Source organism: Phyllobates terribilis, unplaced genomic scaffold (assembly GCF_046119375.1).
Source record: "Phyllobates terribilis strain yellow unplaced genomic scaffold, ASM4611937v1 Scaffold_309__1_contigs__length_2245554, whole genome shotgun sequence".
Lineage (NCBI taxonomy): Eukaryota > Metazoa > Chordata > Amphibia > Anura > Dendrobatidae > Phyllobates > Phyllobates terribilis.
In genome coordinates this window covers 1,908,156-1,929,333 of record NW_027363069.1, presented here as the reverse complement: position 1 = coordinate 1,929,333, position 21,178 = coordinate 1,908,156, and positions in this window count along the sequence as shown.

Genomic DNA, 21,178 nt, shown 5'->3' with positions numbered 1-21,178 from the left:
GAAGTTTAAAAATGCTACGGAACTCTTCCATTTTTCTCGGAATTCTTCTGAAGTTTAAAAATGCTACAGAACTCTTCTCTTGTTCTTCAGAATTCTGCTGAAGTTTAAAAATGCTACGGAACACTTCCTTTGTTCTTCGGAATTCTGCTGAATTTTAAAAATGCTGCAGAACTCTTCCATTGTTCACGGTATTCTGGTGAAGTTTAAAAATGCTACGGAACTCTTCCATTGTTATTTTTAATTCTACTGAAGTTTAAAAATGCTATGGAACTCTTCCATTGTTCACGGAATTCTGGTGAAGTTTAAAAATGCTACGGAACTGTTCCATTGTTATTCTTAATTCTGCTGAAGTTTAAAAATGCTACGGAACTCTTCCATTGTTCTTCGGAATTCTGCTGAAGTTTAAAAATGCTACGGAACTTTTCCATTGTTCTTCGGAATTCTGATGAAGTTTAAAAATGCTACGGAACTCTTCCATTGTTCTTCGGAATTCTGCTGAAGTTTAAAAATGCTACGGAACTCTTCCATTGTTCTCAGAATTCTGTTGAAGTTTAAAAATGCTACGGAACTCTTCCATTGTTCTTCGGAATTCTGCTGAAGTTTAAAAATGCTACAGAACTCTTCCATTGTTCCTCGGAATTCTGGTGAAGTTTAAAAATGCTGCGGAACTCATCCATTGTTCTCGGAATTCTGGTGAAGTTTAAAAATGCTACGGAACTCTTCCATTGTTCTTCGGAATTCTGCTGTAATTTAAAAATGCTACGGAACTCTTCCATTGTTCTTCGGAATTCTGCTGAAGTTTAAAAATGCTACGGAACTCTTCCATTGTTCTTTGGAATTCTGCTGAAGTTTAAAAATGCTACAGAACTCTTCCATTGTTTTTCAGAATTCTGCTGAAGTTTAAAAATTCTGTGGAACTCTTCCATTGTTCTCGGAATTCTTCTGAAGTTTGAAAATGCTACAGAACTCTTCCATTGTTCTTCAGAATACTGCTGAAGTTTAAAAATGCTACGGAACTCTTCCATTGTTCACGGAATTCTGGTGAAGTTTAAAAATGCTACGGAACTGTTCCATTGTTATTCTTAATTCTGCTGAAGTTTAAAAATGCTACGGAACTCTTCCATTGTTCTTCGGAATTCTGCTGAAGTTTAAAAATGCTACGGAACTTTTCCATTGTTCTTCGGAATTCTGATGAAGTTTAAAAAGGCTACGGAACTCTTCTATTGTTCTTCGGAATTCTGCTGAAGTTTAAAAATGCTACGGAATTCTTCCATTGTTCTTCGGAATTCTGCAGAAGTTTAAAAATGCTACGGAATTCTTCCATTGTTCTTGGAATTCTGCTGAAGTTTAAAAATGCTACGGAACTTTTCCATTGTTCTTCGGAATTCTGATGAAGTTTAAAAATGCTACGGAACTCTTCCATTGTTCTTCGGAATTCTGCTGAAGTTTAAAAATGCTACGGAACTCTTCCATTGTTCTCAGAATTCTGTTGAAGTTTAAAAATGCTACGGAACTCTTCCATTGTTCTCGGAATTCTGTTGAAGTTTAAAAATGCTGCGGAACTCTTCCATTGTTCTCGGAATTCTGCTGAAGTTTAAAAATGCTACGGAACTCTTCCATTGTTCTTCGGAATTCTGCTGAAGTTTAAAAATGCTACAGAATTTTTCCATTGTTCTTCGGAATTCTGATGAAGTTTAAAAATGCTACGGAACTCTTCCATTGTTCTTCAGAATTCTGCTGAAGTTTAAAAATGCTACGGAACTCTTCCATTGTTCTTCGGAATTCTGAAGAAGTTTAAAAATGCTACGGAACTCTTCCATTGTTCTTGGAATTCTGGTGAAGTTTAAAAATGCTACGGAACTCTTCCATTGTTCTCAGAATTCTGCTGAAGTTTATAAATTCTACGGTACTCTTCCATTGTTCTTGGGAATTCTGCTGAAGTTTAAAAATATTACGGATCATTTCCATTGTTCTTCGGAATTCTGCTGAAGTTTAAATATGCTACGGAACTCTTCCCTTGTTCTTCTGAGTTCTACTGAAGTTTAAAAATGCTACGGAACTCTTCCATTGTTCACGGAATTCTGGTGAAGTTTAAAAATGCTACGGAACTTTTCCATTGTTATTCTTAATTCTGCTGAAGTTTAAAAATGCTACGGAACTCTTCCATTGTTCTTCGGAATTCTGCTGAAGTTTAAAAATGCTACGGAACTCTTCCATTGTTCTCAGAATTCTGTTGAAGTTTAAAAATGCTACGGAACTCTTCCATTGTTCTTCGGAATTCTGCTGAAGTTTAAAAATGCTACAGAACTCTTCCATTGTTCCTCGGAATTCTGGTGAAGTTTAAAAATGCTGCGGAACTCATCCATTGTTCTCGGAATTCTGGTGAAGTTTAAAAATGCTACGGAACTCTTCCATTGTTCTTCGGAATTCTGCTGTAATTTAAAAATGCTACGGAACTCTTCCATTGTTCTTCGGAATTCTGCTGAAGTTTAAAAATGCTACGGAACTCTTCCATTGTTCTTTGGAATTCTGCTGAAGTTTAAAAATGCTACAGAACTCTTACATTGTTTTTCGGAATTCTGCTGAAGTTTAAAAATTCTGTGGAACTCTTCCATTGTTCTCGGAATTCTTCTGAAGTTTGAAAATGCTACAGAACTCTTCCATTGTTCTTCAGAATACTGCTGAAGTTTAAAAATGCTACGGAACACTTCCTTTGTTCTTCGGAATTCTGCTGAAGTTTAAAAATGCTACGGAACTCTTCCATTGTTCACGGAATTCTGGTGAAGTTTAAAAATGCTACGGAACTGTTCCATTGTTATTCTTAATTCTGCTGAAGTTTAAAAATGCTACGGAACTCTTCCATTGTTCTTCGGAATTCTGCTGAAGTTTAAAAATGCTACGGAACTTTTCCATTGTTCTTCGGAATTCTGATGAAGTTTAAAAAGGCTACGGAACTCTTCTATTGTTCTTCGGAATTCTGCTGAAGTTTAAAAATGCTACGGAACTCTTCCATTGTTCTTCGGAATTCTGCAGAAGTTTAAAAATGCTACGGAATTCTTCCATTGTTCTTGGAATTCTGCTGAAGTTTAAAAATGCTACGGAACTTTTCCATTGTTCTTCGGAATTCTGATGAAGTTTAAAAATGCTAAGGAACTCTTCCATTTTTCTTCGGAATTCTGCTGAAGTTTAAAAATGCTACGGAACTCTTGCATTGTTCTCAGAATTCTGTTGAAGTTTAAAAATGCTACGGAACTCTTCCATTGTTCTCGGAATTCTGTTGAAGTTTAAAAATGCTGCGGAACTCTTCCATTGTTCTCGGAATTCTGCTGAAGTTTAAAAATGCTACGGAACTCTTCCATTGTTCTTCGGAATTCTGCTGAAGTTTAAAAATGCTACAGAATTTTTCCATTGTTCTTCGGAATTCTGATGAAGTTTAAAAATGCTACGGAACTCTTCCATTGTTCTTCAGAATTCTGCTGAAGTTTAAAAATGCTACGGAACTCTTCCATTGTTCTTCGGAATTCTGCAGAAGTTTAAAAATGCTACGGAACTCTTCCATTGTTCTTGGAATTCTGGTGAAGTTTAAAAATGCTACGGAACTCTTCCATTGTTCTCAGAATTCTGCTGAAGTTTATAAATTCTACGGTACTCTTCCATTGTTCTTGGGAATTCTGCTGAAGTTTAAAAATATTACGGATCATTTCCATTGTTCTTCGGAATTCTGCTGAAGTTTAAATATGCTACGGAACTCTTCCCTTGTTCTTCTGAGTTCTACTGAAGTTTAAAAATGCTGCGGAACTCTTCCCTTGTTCTTCGGAATTCTGATGAAGTTAAAAACTGCAACGGAACTCTTCCATTGTTCTTCGGAATTCTGCTGAAGTTTAAAAATGCTACGGAACTCTTCCATTGTTCTTCGGAATTCTGCTGAAGTTTAAAAAAGCTCCGTAACTCTTACATTGTTCTTCTGAATTCTGCTGAAGTTTAAAAATGCTACGGAACTCTTCCATTGTTCTTCGGAATTCTGATGAAGCTGAAAACTGCAACGGAACTCTTCCATTGTTCTTCGGAATTCTGCTGAAGTTTAAAAATGCTACGGAACTCTTCCATTGTTCTTCGGAATTCTGCTGAAGTTTAAAAATGCTACGGAACTCTTCCATTGTTCTCGGAATTCTGCTGAAGTTTAAAAATGCTATGGAACTCTTCCATTGTTCTCGGAATTCTGGTGAAGTTTAAAAATGCTACGGAACTCTTCCATTGTTCTCGGAATTCTGCTGAAGTTTAAAAATGCTACGGAACTATTCCATTGTTCTTCGGAATTCTGCCGAAGTTTAAAAATGCTAAGGAACTCTTCCATTGTTCTTGGAATTCCTGTGAAGTTTAAAAATGTTACGGAACTCTTCCATTCTTCTCAGAATTCTGCTGAAGCTTATAAATTCTACGGTGCTCTTCCATTGTTCTTGGGAATTCTGCTGAAGTTTAAAAATGTTACGGATCAATTCCATTGTTCTTCGGAATTCTGCTTAAGTTTAAAAATGCTACGGAACTCTTCCATTGTTCTTCGGAATTCTTCTGAAGTTTAAAAATGCTGCGGAACTCTTCCATTGTTCTTCGGAATTCTGCTGAAGTTTAAAAATGCTACGGAACTCTTCCATTGTTTTGCGGAATTCTGCTGAAGTTTAAAAATGCTACGGAACTCTTCCATTTTTCTCGGAATTCTTCTGAAGTTTAAAAATACTACAGAACTCTTCTCTTGTTCTTCAGAATTCTGCTGAAGTTTGAAAATGCTACGGAACAATTCCTTTGTTCTTTGGAATTCTGCTGAAGTTTAAAAATGGTACAGAACTCTTCCATTGTTCACGGTATTCTGGTGAAGTTTAAAAATGCTACGGAACTCTTCCATTGTTCCTCGGAATTCTGGTGAAGTTTAAAAGTGCTGCGGAACTCATCCATTGTTCTCGGAATTCTGCTGAAGTTTAAAAATGCTACGGAACTCTTCCATTGTTCTTCGGAATTCTGCTGTAATTTAAAAATGCTATGGAACTCTTCCATTGTTCTTCGGAATTCTGCTGAAGTTTAAAAATGCTACGGAACTCTTCCATTGTTCTCGGAATTCTGCTGAAGTTTATAAATGCTACGGAACTCTTCCATTGTTCTTCGGAATTGTGCTGAAGCTTAAAAATGCTATGGAACTCTTCCATTGTTCTCGGAATTCTGGTGAAGTTTAAAAATGCTACGGAACTCTTCCATTGTTTTGCGGAATTCTGCTGAAGTTTAAAAATGCTACGGAACTCTTCCATTTTTCTCGGAATTCTTCTGAAGTTTAAAAATGCTACAGAACTCTTCTCTTGTTCTTCAGAATTCTGCTGAAGTTTAAAAATGCTACGGAACACTTCCTTTGTTCTTCGGAATTCTGCTGAATTTTAAAAATGCTGCAGAACTCTTCCATTGTTCACGGTATTCTGGTGAAGTTTAAAAATGCTACGGAACTCTTCCATTGTTATTTTTAATTCTACTGAAGTTTAAAAATGCTACGGAACTCTTCCATTGTTCACGGAATTCTGGTGAAGTTTAAAAATGCTACGGAACTGTTCCATTGTTATTCTTAATTCTGCTGAAGTTTAAAAATGCTACGGAACTCTTCCATTGTTCTTCGGAATTCTGCTGAAGTTTAAAAATGCTACGGAACTCTTCCATTGTTCTCAGAATTCTGTTGAAGTTTAAAAATGCTACGGAACTCTTCCATTGTTCTCGGAATTCTGTTGAAGTTTAAAAATGCTACGGAACTCTTCCATTATTCTCGGAATTCTGCTGAAGTTTAAAAATGCTACGGAACTCTTCCATTGTTCTTCGGAATTCTGCTGAAGTTTAAAAATGCTCCAGAATTTTTCCATTGTTCTTCGGAATTCTGATGAAGTTTAAAAATGCTACGGAACTCTTCCATTGTTCTTCAGAATTCTGCTGAAGTTTAAAAATGCTACGGAACTCTTCCATTGTTCTTCGGAATTCTGCAGAAGTTTAAAAATGCTACGGAACTCTTCCATTGTTCTTGGAATTCTGGTGAAGTTTAAAAATGCTATGGAACTCTTCCATTGTTCTCAGAATTCTGCTGAAGTTTATAAATTCTACGGTACTCTTCCATTGTTCTTGGGAATTCTGCTGAAGTTTAAAAATGTTACGGATCATTTCCATTGTTCTTCGGAATTCTGCTGAAGTTTAAATATGCTACGGAACTCTTCCCTTGTTCTTCTGAGTTCTACTGAAGTTTAAAAATGCTGCGGAACACTTCCCGTGTTCTTCGGAATTCTGATGAAGTTAAAAACTGCAACGGAACTCTTCCATTGTTCTTCGGAATTCTGCTGAAGTTTAAAAATGCTACGGAACTCTTCCATTGTTCTTCGGAATTCTGCTGAAGTTTAAAAATGCTACGGAACTCTTACATTGTTCTTCTGAATTCTGCTGAAGTTTAAAAATGCTACGGAACTCTTCCATTGTTCTTCGGAATTCTGATGAAGCTTAAAACTGCAACGGAACTCTTCCATTGTTCTTCGGAATTCTGCTGAAGTTTAAAAATGCAACGGAACTCTTCCATTGTTCTTCGGAATTCTGCTGAAGTTTAAAAATGCTAGGAAACTCTTCCATTGTTCTCGGAATTCTGCTGAAGTTTAAAAATGCTATGGAACTCTTCCATTGTTCTCGGAATTCTGGTGAAGTTTAAAAATGCTACGGAACTCTTCCATTGTTCTTCGGAATTCTGCTGAAGTTTAAAAATGCTACGGAACTCTTACATTGTTCTTCTGAATTCTGCTGAAGTTTAAAAATGCTACGGAACTCTTCCATTGTTCTTCGGAATTCTGATGAAGCTTAAAACTGCAACGGAACTCTTCCATTGTTCTTCGGAATTCTGCTGAAGTTTAAAAATGCAACGGAACTCTTCCATTGTTCTTCGGAATTCTGCTGAAGTTTAAAAATGCTAGGAAACTCTTCCATTGTTCTCGGAATTCTGCTGAAGTTTAAAAATGCTGCGGAACTCTTCCATTGTTCTCGGAATTCTGGTGAAGTTTAAAAATGCTACGGAACTCTTCCATTGTTCTTCGGAATTCTGCTGAAGTTTAAAAATGCTACGGAACTCTTCCATTCTTCTTCGGAATTCTGCAGAAGTTTAAAAATGCTACGGAACTCTTCCATTGTTCTTGGAATTCTGGTGAAGTTTAAAAATGCTACGGAACTCTTCCATTGTTCTCAGAATTCTGCTGAAGTTTATAAATTCTAAGGTACTCTTCCATTGTTCTTGGGAATTCTGCTGAAGTTTAAAAATGTTACGGATCATTTCCATTGTTCTTCGGAATTCTGCTGAAGTTTAAATATGCTACGGAACTCTTCTCTTGTTCTTCTGAGTTCTACTGAAGTTTAAAAATGCTGCGGAACACTTCCCTTGTTCTTCGGAATTCTGATGAAGTTAAAAACTGCAACGGAACTCTTCCATTGTTCTTCGGAATTCTGCTGAAGTTTAAAAATGCTACGGAACTCTTCCATTGTTCTTCGGAATTCTGCTGAAGTTTAAAAATGCTACGGAACTCTTACATTGTTCTTCTGAATTCTGCTGAAGTTTAAAAATGCTACGGAACTCTTCCATTGTTCTTCGGAATTCTGATGAAGCTTAAAACTGCAACGGAACTCTTCCATTGTTCTTCGGAATTCTGCTGAAGTTTAAAAATGCTACGGAACTCTTCCATTGTTCTTCGGAATTCTGCTGAAGTTTAAAAATGCTACGAAACTCTTCCATTGTTCTCGGAATTCTGCTGAAGTTTAAAAATGCTTCGGAACTCTTCCATTGTTCTCGGAATTCTGGTGAAGTTTAAAAATGCTACGGAACTCTTCCATTGTTCTTGGAATTCTGCTGAAGTTTAAAAATGCTACGGAACTATTCCATTGTTCTTCAGAATTCTGCCGAAGTTTAAAAATGCTACGGAACTCTTCCATTGTTCTTCGGAATTCTGCTGAAGTTTAAAAATGCTACGGAACTTTTCCATTGTTCTTCGGAATTCTGATGAAGTTTAAAAATGCTACGGAACTCTTCCATTGTTCTTCGGAATTCTGCTGAAGTTTAAAAATGCTACGGAACTCTTCCATTGTTCTCAGAATTCTGTTGAAGTTTAAAAATGCTACGGAACTCTTCCATTGTTCTTCGGAATTCTGCTGAAGTTTAAAAATGCTACAGAACTCTTCCATTGTTCCTCGGAATTCTGGTGAAGTTTAAAAATGCTGCGGAACTCATCCATTGTTCTTGGAATTCTGGTGAAGTTTAAAAATGCTACGGAACTCTTCCATTGTTCTTCGGAATTCTGCTGTAATTTAAAAATGCTACGGAACTCTTCCATTGTTCTTTGGAATTCTGCTGAAGTTTAAAAATGCTACGGAACTCTTCCATTGTTCGTTGGAATTCTGCTGAAGTTTAAAAATGCTACAGAACTCTTCCATTGTTTTTCGGAATTCTGCTGAAGTTTAAAAATTCTGTGGAACTCTTCCATTGTTCTCGGAATTCTTCTGAAGTTTGAAAATGCTACAGAACTCTTCCATTGTTCTTCAGAATACTGCTGAAGTTTAAAAATGCTACGGAACACTTCCTTTGTTCTTCGGAATTCTGCTGAAGTTTAAAAATGCTACGGAACTCTTCCATTGTTCACGGAATTCTGGTGAAGTTTAAAAATGCTACGGAACTGTTCCATTGTTATTCTTAATTCTGCTGAAGTTTAAAAATGCTACGGAACTCTTCCATTGTTCTTCGGAATTCTGCTGAAGTTTAAAAATGCTACGGAACTTTTCCATTGTTCTTCGGAATTCTGATGAAGTTTAAAAAGGCTACGGAACACTTCTATTGTTCTTCGGAATTCTGCTGAAGTTTAAAAATGCTACGGAACTCTTCCATTGTTCTTCGGAATTCTGCAGAAGTTTAAAAATGCTACGGAATTCTTCCATTGTTCTTGGAATTCTGCTGAAGTTTAAAAATGCTACGGAACTTTTCCATTGTTCTTCGGAATTCTGATGAAGTTTAAAAATGCTACGGAACTCTTCCATTGTTCTTCGGAATTCTGCTGAAGTTTAAAAATGCTACGGAACTCTTCCATTGTTCTCAGAATTCTGTTGAAGTTTAAAAATGCTACGGAACTCTTCCATTGTTCTCGGAATTCTGTTGAAGTTTAAAAATGCTGCGGAACTCTTCCATTGTTCTCGGAATTCTGCTGAAGTTTAAAAATGCTACGGAACTCTTCCATTGTTCTTCGGAATTCTGCTGAAGTTTAAAAATGCTACAGAATTTTTCCATTGTTCTTCGGAATTCTGATGAAGTTTAAAAATGCTACGGAACTCTTCCATTGTTCTTCAGAATTCTGCTGAAGTTTAAAAATGCTACGGAACTCTTCCATTGTTCTTCGGAATTCTGCAGAAGTTTAAAAATGCTACGGAACTCTTCCATTGTTCTTGGAATTCTGGTGAAGTTTAAAAATGCTACGGAACTCTTCCATTGTTCTCAGAATTCTGCTGAAGTTTATAAATTCTACGGTACTCTTCCATTGTTCTTGGGAATTCTGCTGAAGTTTAAAAATATTACGGATCATTTCCATTGTTCTTCGGAATTCTGCTGAAGTTTAAATATGCTACGGAACTCTTCCCTTGTTCTTCTGAGTTCTACTGAAGTTTAAAAATGCTGCGGAACACTTCCCTTGTTCTTCGGAATTCTGATGAAGTTAAAAACTGCAACGGAACTCTTCCATTGTTCTTCGGAATTCTGATGAAGTTAAAAACTGCAACGGAACTCTTCCATTGTTCTTCGGAATTCTGCTGAAGTTTAAAAATGCTACGGAACTCTTCCATTGTTCTTCGGAATTCTGCTGAAGTTTAAAAATGCTACGGAACTCTTACATTGTTCTTCTGAACTCTGCTGAAGTTTAAAAATGCTACGGAACTCTTCCATTGTTCTTCGGAATTCTGATGAAGCTTAAAACTGCAACGGAACTCTTCCATTGTTCTTCGGAATTCTGCTGAAGTTTAAAAATGCTATGGAACTCTTCCATTGTTCTTCGGAATTCTGCTGAAGTTTAAAAATGCTACGGAACTCTTCCATTGTTCTCGGAATTCTGCTGAAGTTTAAAAATGCTACGGAACTCTTCCATTGTTCTCGGAATTCTGCTGAAGTTTAAAAATGCTACGGAACTATTCCATTGTTTTTCGGAATTCTGCCGAAGTTTAAAAATGCTGCGGAACTCTTCCATTGTTCTTGGAATTCCTGTGAAGTTTAAAAATGTTACGGAACTCTTCCATTGTTCTCAGAATTCTGCTGAAGCTTATAAATTCTACGGTGCTCTTCCATTGTTCTTGGGAATTCTGCTGAAGTTTAAAAATGTTACGGATCAATTCCATTGTTCTTCGGAATTCTGCTAAGTTTAAAAATGCTACGGAACTCTTCCATTGTTCTTCGGAATTCTGCTGAAGTTTAAAAATGCTGCGGAACTCTTCCATTGTTCTTCGGAATTCTGCTGAAGTTTAAAAATGCTACGGAACTCTTCCATTGTTCTTCGGAATTCTGCTGAAGTTTAAAAATGCTACGGAACTTTTCCATTGTTCTTCGGAATTCTGATGAAGTTTAAAAATGCTACGGAACTCTTCCATTGTTCTTCAGAATTCTGCTGAAGTTTGAAAATGCTACGGAACAATTCCTTTGTTCTTCGGAATTCTGCTGAAGTTTAATAATGGTACAGAACTCTTCCATTGTTCACGGTATTCTGGTGAAGTTTAAAAATGCTACGGAACTCTTACATTGTTCCTCGGAATTCTGGTGAAGTTTAAAAGTGCTGCGGAACTCATCCATTGTTCTCGGAATTCTGCTGAAGTTTAAAAATGCTACGGAACTCTTCCATTGTTCTTCGGAATTCTGATGAAGTTTAAAAATGCTACGGAACTCTTCCATTGTTCTTCGGAATTCTGCTGAAGTTTAAATATGCTACGGAACTCTTCCCTTGTTCTCGGAATTCTGCTGAAGTTTATAAATGCTGCGGAACACTTCCCTTGTTCTTCGGAATTCTGATGAAGTTAAAAACTGCAACGGAACTCTTCCATTGTTCTTCGGAATTCTGCTGAAGTTAAAAATGCTATGGAACTCTTCCATTGTTCTCGGAATTCTGGTGAAGTTTAAAAATGCTACGGAACTCTTCCATTGTTTTGCGGAATTCTGCTGAAGTTTAAAAATGCTACGGAACTCTTCCATTGTTCTCAGAATTCTGTTGAAGTTTAAAAATGCTACGGAACTCTTCCATTATTCTTCGGAATTCTGCAGAAGTTTAAAAATGCTACGGAACTCTTCCATTGTTCTTCGGAATTCTGCTGAAGTTTAAAAATGCTACGGAACTCTTCCATTGTTCTCGGAATTCTGCTGAAGTTTAAAATGCTACGGAACTCTTCCATTGTTCTTTGGAATTCTGCTGAAGTTTAAAAATGCTACGGAACTCTTCCATTGTTTTTCGGAATTCTGCTGAAGTTTAAAAATGCTGTGGAACTCTTCCATTGTTCTCGGAATTCTTCTGAAGTTTGAAAATGCTACAGAACTCTTCCATTGTTCTTCAGAATACTGCTGAAGTTTAAAAATGCTACGGAACACTTCCTTTGTTCTTCGGAATTCTGCTGAAGTTTAAAAATGCTACGGAACTCTTCCATTGTTCACGGAATTCTGGTGAAGTTTAAAAATGCTACGGAACTCTTCCATTGTTATTCTTAATTCTGCTGAAGTTTAAAAATGCTACGGAACTCTTCCATTGTTCTTCGGAATTCTGCTGAAGTTTAAAAATGCTACGGAACTTTTCCATTGTTCTTCGGAATTCTGATGAAGTTTAAAAATGCTACGGAACTCTTCCATTGTTCTTCGGAATTCTGCTGAAGTTTAAAAATGCTACAGAACTCTTCCATTGTTCTCAGAATTCTGTTGAAGTTTAAAAATGCTACGGAACTCTTCCATTGTTCTCGGAATTCTGTTGAAGTTTAAAAATGCTGCGGAACTCTTCCATTGTTCTCGGAATTCTGCTGAAGTTTAAAAATGCTACGGAACTCTTCCATTGTTCTTCGGAATTCTGCTGAAGTTTAAAAATTCTACAGAATTTTTCCATTGTTCTTCGGAATTCTGATGAAGTTTAAAAATGCTACGGAACTCTTCCATTGTTCTTCAGAATTCTGCTGAAGTTTAAAAATGCTACGGAACTCTTCCATTGTTCTTCGGAATTCTGCAGAAGTTTAAAAATGCTACGGAACTCTTCCATTGTTCTTGGAATTCTGGTGAAGTTTAAAAATGCTACGGAACTCTTCCATTGTTCTCAGAATTCTGCTGAAGTTTATAAATTCTACGGTACTCTTCCATTGTTCTTGGGAATTCTGCTGAAGTTTAAAAATATTACGGATCATTTCCATTGTTCTTCGGAATTCTGCTGAAGTTTAAATATGCTACGGAACTCTTCCCTTGTTCTTCTGAGTTCTACTGAAGTTTAAAAATGCTGCGGAACACTTCCCTTGTTCTTCGGAATTCTGATGAAGTTAAAAACTGCAACGGAACTCTTCCATTGTTCTTCGGAATTCTGCTGAAGTTTAAAAATGCTACGGAACTCTTCCATTGTTCTTCGGAATTCTGCTGAAGTTTAAAAATGCTACGGAACTCTTACATTGTTCTTCTGAACTCTGCTGAAGTTTAAAAATGCTACGGAACTCTTCCATTGTTCTTCGGAATTCTGATGAAGCTTAAAACTGCAACGGAACTCTTCCATTGTTCTTCGGAATTCTGCTGAAGTTTAAAAATGCTACGGAACTCTTCCATTGTTCTTCGGAATTCTGCTGAAGTTTAAAAATGCTACGGAACTCTTCCATTGTTCTCGGAATTCTGCTGAAGTTTAAAAATGCTACGGAACTCTTCCATTGTTCTCGGAATTCTGGTGTAGTTTAAAAATGCTACGGAACTCTTCCATTGTTCTCGGAATTCTGCTGAAGTTTAAAAATGCTACGGAACTATTCCATTGTTCTTCGGAATTCTGCCGAAGTTTAAAAATGCTACGGAACTCTTCCATTGTTCTTGGAATTCCTGTGAAGTTTAAAAATGCTACGGAACTCTTCCATTGTTCTCAGAATTCTGCTGAAGCTTATAAATTCTACGGTGCTCTTCCATTGTTCTTCGGAATTCTGCTGAAGTTTAAAAATGTTACGGATCAATTCCATTGTTCTTCGGAATTCAGCTTAAGTTTAAAAATGCTACGGAACTCTTCCATTGTTCTTCGGAATTCTGCTGAAGTTTAAAAATGCTGCGGAACTCTTCCATTGTTCTTCGGAATTCTGCTGAAGTTTAAAAATGCTACGGAACTCTTCCATTGTTTTGCGGAATTCTGCTGAAGTTTAAAAATGCTACGGAACTCTTCCATTTTTCTCGGAATTCTTCTGAAGTTTAAAAATACTACAGAACTCTTCTCTTGTTCTTCAGAATTCTGCTGAAGTGTAAAAATGCTATGGAACAATTCCTTTGTTCTTCGGAATTCTGCTGAAGTTTAAAAATGGTACAGAAGTCTTCCATTGTTCACGGTATTCTGGTGAAGTTTAAAAATGCTACGGAACTCTTCCATTGTTCCTCGGAATTCTGGTGAAGTTTAAAAGTGCTGCGGAACTCATCCATTGTTCTCGGAATTCTGCTGAAGTTTAAAAATGCTACGGAACTCTTCCATTGTTCTTCGGAATTCTGCTGTAATTTAAAAATGCTATGGAACTCTTCCATTGTTCTTCGGAATTCTGCTGAAGTTTAAAAATGCTACGGAACTCTTCCACTGTTCTCGGAATTCTGCTGAAGTTTATAAATGCTACGGAACTCTTCCATTGTTCTTCGGAATTCTGCTGAAGTTTAAAAATGCTATGGAACTGTTCCATTGTTCTTCGGAATTCTGCTGAAGTTTAAAAATGCTATGGAACTCTTCCATTGTTCTCGGAATTCTGGTGAAGTTTAAAAATGCTACGGATCTCTTCCATTGTTCTCGGAATTCTGGTGAAGTTTAAAAATGCTACGGAACTCATCCATTGTTCTCGGAATTCTGCTGAAGTTTAAAAATGCTACGGAACTCTTCCATTGTTCTCGGAATTCTGCTGAAGTTTAAAAATGGTACGGAACTTTTCCATTGTTCTTCGGAATTCTGATGAAGTTTAAAAAGGCTACGGAACTCTTCCATTGTTCTTCGGAATTCTGCTGAAGTTTAAAAATGCTACGGAACTCTTCCATTGTTCTTCGGAATTCTGCAGAAGTTTAAAAATGCTACGGAATTCTTCCATTGTTCATGGAATTCTGGTGAAGTTTAAAAATGCTACGGAACTCTTCCATTGTTCTCAGAATTCTGCTGAAGCTTATAAATTCTACGGTGCTCTTCCATTGTTCTTGGGAATTCTGCTGAAGTTTAAAAATGTTACGGATCAATTCCATTGTTCTTCGGAATTCTGCTTAAGTTTAAAAATGCTACGGAAGTCTTCCATTGTTCTTCGGAATTCTGCTGAAGTTTAAAAATGCTACGGAACTCTTCCATTGTTCTTCGGAATTCTGCTGAAGTTTAAAAATGCTACGGAACTCTTCCATTGTTTTGCGGAATTCTGCTGAAGTTTAAAAATGCTACGGAACTCTTCCATTTTTCTCGGAATTCTTCTGAAGTTTAAAAATGCTACAGAACTCTTCTCTTGTTCTTCAGAATTCTGCTGAAGTTTAAAAATGCTACGGAACACTTCCTTTGTTCTTCGGAATTCTGCTGAATTTTAAAAATGCTGCAGAACTCTTCCATTGTTCACGGTATTCTGGTGAAGTTTAAAAATGCTACGGAACTCTTCCATTGTTATTTTTAATTCTACTGAAGTTTAAAAATGCTACGGAACTCTTCCATTGTTCACGGAATTCTGGTGAAGTTTAAAAATGCTACGGAACTGTTCCATTGTTATTCTTAATTCTGCTGAAGTTTAAAAATGCTACGGAACTCTTCCATTGTTCTTCGGAATTCTGCTGAAGTTTAAAAATGCTACGGAACTTTTCCATTGTTCTTCGGAATTCTGATGAAGTTTAAAAATGCTACGGAACTCTTCCATTGTTCTTCGGAATTCTGCTGAAGTTTAAAAATGCTACGGAACTCTTCCATTGTTCTCAGAATTCTGTTGAAGTTTAAAAATGCTACGGAACTCTTCCATTGTTCTTCGGAATTCTGCTGAAGTTTAAAAATGCTACAGAACTCTTCCATTGTTCCTCGGAATTCTGGTGAAGTTTAAAAATGCTGCGGAACTCATCCATTGTTCTCGGAATTCTGGTGAAGTTTAAAAATGCTACGGAACTCTTCCATTGTTCTTCGGAATTCTGCTGTAATTTAAAAATGCTACGGAACTCTTCCATTGTTCTTCGGAATTCTGCTGAAGTTTAAAAATGCTACGGAACTCTTCCATTGTTCTTTGGAATTCTGCTGAAGTTTAAAAATGCTACAGAACTCTTCCATTGTTTTTCAGAATTCTGCTGAAGTTTAAAAATTCTGTGGAACTCTTCCATTGTTCTCGGAATTCTTCTGAAGTTTGAAAATGCTACAGAACTCTTCCATTGTTCTTCAGAATACTGCTGAAGTTTAAAAATGCTACGGAACTCTTCCATTGTTCACGGAATTCTGCTGAAGTTTAAAAATGCTACGGAACTCTTCCATTGTTCTCGGAATTCTGCTGAAGTTTAAAAATGCTACGGAACTATTCCATTGTTTTTCGGAATTCTGCCGAAGTTTAAAAATGCTGCGGAACTCTTCCATTGTTCTTGGAATTCCTGTGAAGTTTAAAAATGTTACGGAACTCTTCCATTGTTCTCAGAATTCTGCTGAAGCTTATAAATTCTACGGTGCTCTTCCATTGTTCTTGGGAATTCTGCTGAAGTTTAAAAATGTTACGGATCAATTCCATTGTTCTTCGGAATTCTGCTAAGTTTAAAAATGCTACGGAACTCTTCCATTGTTCTTCGGAATTCTGCTGAAGTTTAAAAATGCTGCGGAACTCTTCCATTGTTCTTCGGAATTCTGCTGAAGTTTAAAAATGCTACGGAACTCTTCCATTGTTCTTCGGAATTCTGCTGAAGTTTAAAAATGCTACGGAACTTTTCCATTGTTCTTCAGAATTCTGATGAAGTTTAAAAATGCTACGGAACTCTTCCATTGTTCTTCAGAATTCTGCTGAAGTTTGAAAATGCTACGGAACAATTCCTTTGTTCTTCGGAATTCTGCTGAAGTTTAATAATGGTACAGAACTCTTCCATTGTTCACGGTATTCTGGTGAAGTTTAAAAATGCTACGGAACTCTTACATTGTTCCTCGGAATTCTGGTGAAGTTTAAAAGTGCTGCGGAACTCATCCATTGTTCTCGGAATTCTGCTGAAGTTTAAAAATGCTACGGAACTCTTCCATTGTTCTTCGGAATTCTGATGAAGTTTAAAAATGCTACGGAACTCTTCCATTGTTCTTCGGAATTCTGCTGAAGTTTAAATATGCTACGGAACTCTTCCCTTGTTCTCGGAATTCTGCTGAAGTTTATAAATGCTGCGGAACACTTCCCTTGTTCTTCGGAATTCTGATGAAGTTAAAAACTGCAACGGAACTCTTCCATTGTTCTTCGGAATTCTGCTGAAGTTAAAAATGCTATGGAACTCTTCCATTGTTCTCGGAATTCTGGTGAAGTTTAAAAATGCTACGGAACTCTTCCATTGTTTTGCGGAATTCTGCTGAAGTTTAAAAATGCTACGGAACTCTTCCATTGTTCTCAGAATTCTGTTGAAGTTTAAAAATGCTACGGAACTCTTCCATTATTCTTCGGAATTCTGCAGAAGTTTAAAAATGCTACGGAACTCTTCCATTGTTCTTCGGAATTCTGCTGAAGTTTAAAAATGCTACGGAACTCTTCCATTGTTCTCGGAATTCTGCTGAAGTTTAAAAATGCTACGGAACTCTTCCATTGTTCTTTGGAATTCTGCTGAAGTTTAAAAATGCTACGGAACTCTTCCATTGTTTTTCGGAATTCTGCTGAAGTTTAAAAATGCTGTGGAACTCTTCCATTGTTCTCGGAATTCTTCTGAAGTTTGAAAATGCTACAGAACTCTTCCATTGTTCTTCAGAATACTGCTGAAGTTTAAAAATGCTACGGAACACTTCCTTTGTTCTTCGGAATTCTGCTGAAGTTTAAAAATGCTACGGAACTCTTCCATTGTTCACGGAATTCTGGTGAAGTTTAAAAATGCTACGGAACTCTTCCATTGTTATTCTTAATTCTGCTGAAGTTTAAAAATGCTACGGAACTCTTCCATTGTTCTTCGGAATTCTGCTGAAGTTTAAAAATGCTACGGAACTTTTCCATTGTTCTTCGGAATTCTGATGAAGTTTAAAAATGCTACGGAACTCTTCCATTGTTCTTCGGAATTCTGCTGAAGTTTAAAAATGCTACAGAACTCTTCCATTGTTCTCAGAATTCTGTTGAAGTTTAAAAATGCTACGGAACTCTTCCATTGTTCTCGGAATTCTGTTGAAGTTTAAAAATGCTGCGGAACTCTTCCATTGTTCTCGGAATTCTGCTGAAGTTTAAAAATGCTACGGAACTCTTCCATTGTTCTTCGGAATTCTGCTGAAGTTTAAAAATTCTACAGAATTTTTCCATTGTTCTTCGGAATTCTGATGAAGTTTAAAAATGCTACGGAACTCTTCCATTGTTCTTCAGAATTCTGCTGAAGTTTAAAAATGCTACGGAACTCTTCCATTGTTCTTCGGAATTCTGCAGAAGTTTAAAAATGCTACGGAACTCTTCCATTGTTCTTGGAATTCTGGTGAAGTTTAAAAATGCTACGGAACTCTTCCATTGTTCTCAGAATTCTGCTGAAGTTTATAAATTCTACGGTACTCTTCCATTGTTCTTGGGAATTCTGCTGAAGTTTAAAAATATTACGGATCATTTCCATTGTTCTTCGGAATTCTGCTGAAGTTTAAATATGCTACGGAACTCTTCCCTTGTTCTTCTGAGTTCTACTGAAGTTTAAAAATGCTGCGGAACACTTCCCTTGTTCTTCGGAATTCTGATGAAGTTAAAAACTGCAACGGAACTCTTCCATTGTTCTTCGGAATTCTGCTGAAGTTTAAAAATGCTACGGAACTCTTCCATTGTTCTTCGGAATTCTGCTGAAGTTTAAAAATGCTACGGAACTCTTACATTGTTCTTCTGAACTCTGCTGAATTTTAAAAAGGCTACGGAACTCTTCCATTGTTCTTCGGAATTCTGATGAAGCTTAAAACTGCAACGGAACTCTTCCATTGTTCTTCGGAATTCTGCTGAAGTTTAAAAATGCTACAGAACTCTTCCATTGTTCTTCGGAATTCTGCTGAAGTTTAAAAATGCTACGGAACTCTTCCATTGTTCTCGGAATTCTGCTGAAGTTTAAAAATGCTACGGAACTCTTCCATTGTTCTCGGAATTCTGGTGTAGTTTAAAAATGCTACGGAACTCTTCCATTGTTCTCGGAATTCTGCTGAAGTTTAAAAATGCTACGGAACTATTCCATTGTTCTTCGGAATTCTGCCGAAGTTTAAAAATGCTACGGAACTCTTCCATTGTTCTTGGAATTCCTGTGAAGTTTAAAAATGCTACGGAACTCTTCCATTGTTCTCAGAATTCTGCTGAAGCTTATAAATTCTACGGTGCTCTTCCATTGTTCTTCGGAATTCTGCTGAAGTTTAAAAATGTTACGGATCAATTCCATTGTTCTTCGGAATTCAGCTTAAGTTTAAAAATGCTACGGAACTCTTCCATTGTTCTTCGGAATTCTGCTGAAGTTTAAAAATGCTGCGGAACTCTTCCATTGTTCTTCGGAATTCTGCTGAAGTTTAAAAATGCTACGGAACTCTTCCATTGTTTTGCGGAATTCTGCTGAAGTTTAAAAATGCTACGGAACTCTTCCATTTTTCTCGGAATTCTTCTGAAGTTTAAAAATACTACAGAACTCTTCTCTTGTTCTTCAGAATTCTGCTGAAGTGTAAAAATGCTATGGAACAATTCCTTTGTTCTTCGGAATTCTGCTGAAGTTTAAAAATGGTACAGAAGTCTTCCATTGTTCACGGTATTCTGGTGAAGTTTAAAAATGCTACGGAACTCTTCCATTGTTCCTCGGAATTCTGGTGAAGTTTAAAAGTGCTGCGGAACTCATCCATTGTTCTCGGAATTCTGCTGAAGTTTAAAAATGCTACGGAACTCTTCCATTGTTCTTCGGAATTCTGCTGTAATTTAAAAATGCTATGGAACTCTTCCATTGTTCTTCGGAATTCTGCTGAAGTTTAAAAATGCTACGGAACTCTTCCACTGTTCTCGGAATTCTGCTGAAGTTTATAAATGCTACGGAACTCTTCCATTGTTCTTCGGAATTCTGCTGAAGTTTAAAAATGCTATGGAACTGTTCCATTGTTCTTCGGAATTCTGCTGAAGTTTAAAAATGCTATGGAACTCTTCCATTGTTCTCGGAATTCTGGTGAAGTTTAAAAATGCTACGGATCTCTTCCATTGTTCTCGGAATTCTGGTGAAGTTTAAAAATGCTACGGAACTCATCCATTGTTCTCGGAATTCTGCTGAAGTTTAAAAATGCTACGGAACTCTTCCATTGTTCTCGGAATTCTGCTGAAGTTTAAAAATGGTACGGAACTTTTCCATTGTTCTTCGGAATTCTGATGAAGTTTAAAAAGGCTACGGAACTCTTCCATTGTTCTTCGGAATTCTGCTGAAGTTTAAAAATGCTACGGAACTCTTCCATTGTTCTTCGGAATTCTGCAGAAGTTTAAAAATGCTACGGAATTCTTCCATTGTTCATGGAATTCTGGTGAAGTTTAAAAATGCTACGGAACTCTTCCATTGTTCTCAGAATTCTGCTGAAGCTTATAAATTCTACGGTGCTCTTCCATTGTTCTTGGGAATTCTGCTGAAGTTTAAAAATGTTACGGATCAATTCCATTGTTCTTCGGAATTCTGCTTAAGTTTAAAAATGCTACGGAAGTCTTCCATTGTTCTTCGGAATTCTGCTGAAGTTTAAAAATGCTACGGAACTCTTCCATTGTTCTTCGGAATTCTGCTGAAGTTTAAAAATGCTACGGAACTCTTCCATTGTTTTGCGGAATTCTGCTGAAGTTTAAAAATGCTACGGAACTCTTCCATTTTTCTCGGAATTCTTCTGAAGTTTAAAAATGCTTCAGAACTCTTCTCTTGTTCTTCAGAATTCTGCTGAAGTTTAAAAATGCTACGGAACACTTCCTTTGTTCTTCGGAATTCTGCTGAATTTTAAAAATGCTGCAGAACTCTTCCATTGTTATTTTTAATTCTACTGAAGTTTAAAAATGCTACGGAACTCTTCCATTGTTCACGGAATTCTGGTGAAGTTTAAAAATGCTACGGAACTGTTCCATTGTTATTCTTAATTCTGCTGAAGTTTAAAAATGCTACGGAACTCTTCCATTGTTCTTCGGAATTCTGCTGAAGTTTAAAAATGCTACGGAACTTTTCCATTGTTCTTCGGAATTCTGATGAAGTTTAAAAATGCTACGGAACTCTTCCATTGTTCTTCGGAATTCTGCTGAAGTTTAAAAATGCTACGGAACTCTTCCATTGTTCTCAGAATTCTGTTGAAGTTTAAAAATGCTACGGAACTCTTCCATTGTTCTTCGGAATTCTGCTGAAGTTTAAAAATGCTACAGAACTCTTCCATTGTTCCTCGGAATTCTGGTGAAGTTTAAAAATGCTGCGGAACTCATCCATTGTTCTCGGAATTCTGGTGAAGTTTAAAAATGCTACGGAACTCTTCCATTGTTCTTCGGAATTCTGCTGTAATTTAAAAATGCTACGGAACTCTTCCATTGTTCTTCGGAATTCTGCTGAAGTTTAAAAATGCTACGGAACTCTTCCATTGTTCTTTGGAATTCTGCTGAAGTTTAAAAATGCTACAGAACTCTTCCATTGTTTTTCAGAATTCTGCTGAAGTTTAAAAATTCTGTGGAACTCTTCCATTGTTCTCGGAATTCTTCTGAAGTTTGAAAATGCTACAGAACTCTTCCATTGTTCTTCAGAATACTGCTGAAGTTTAAAAATGCTACG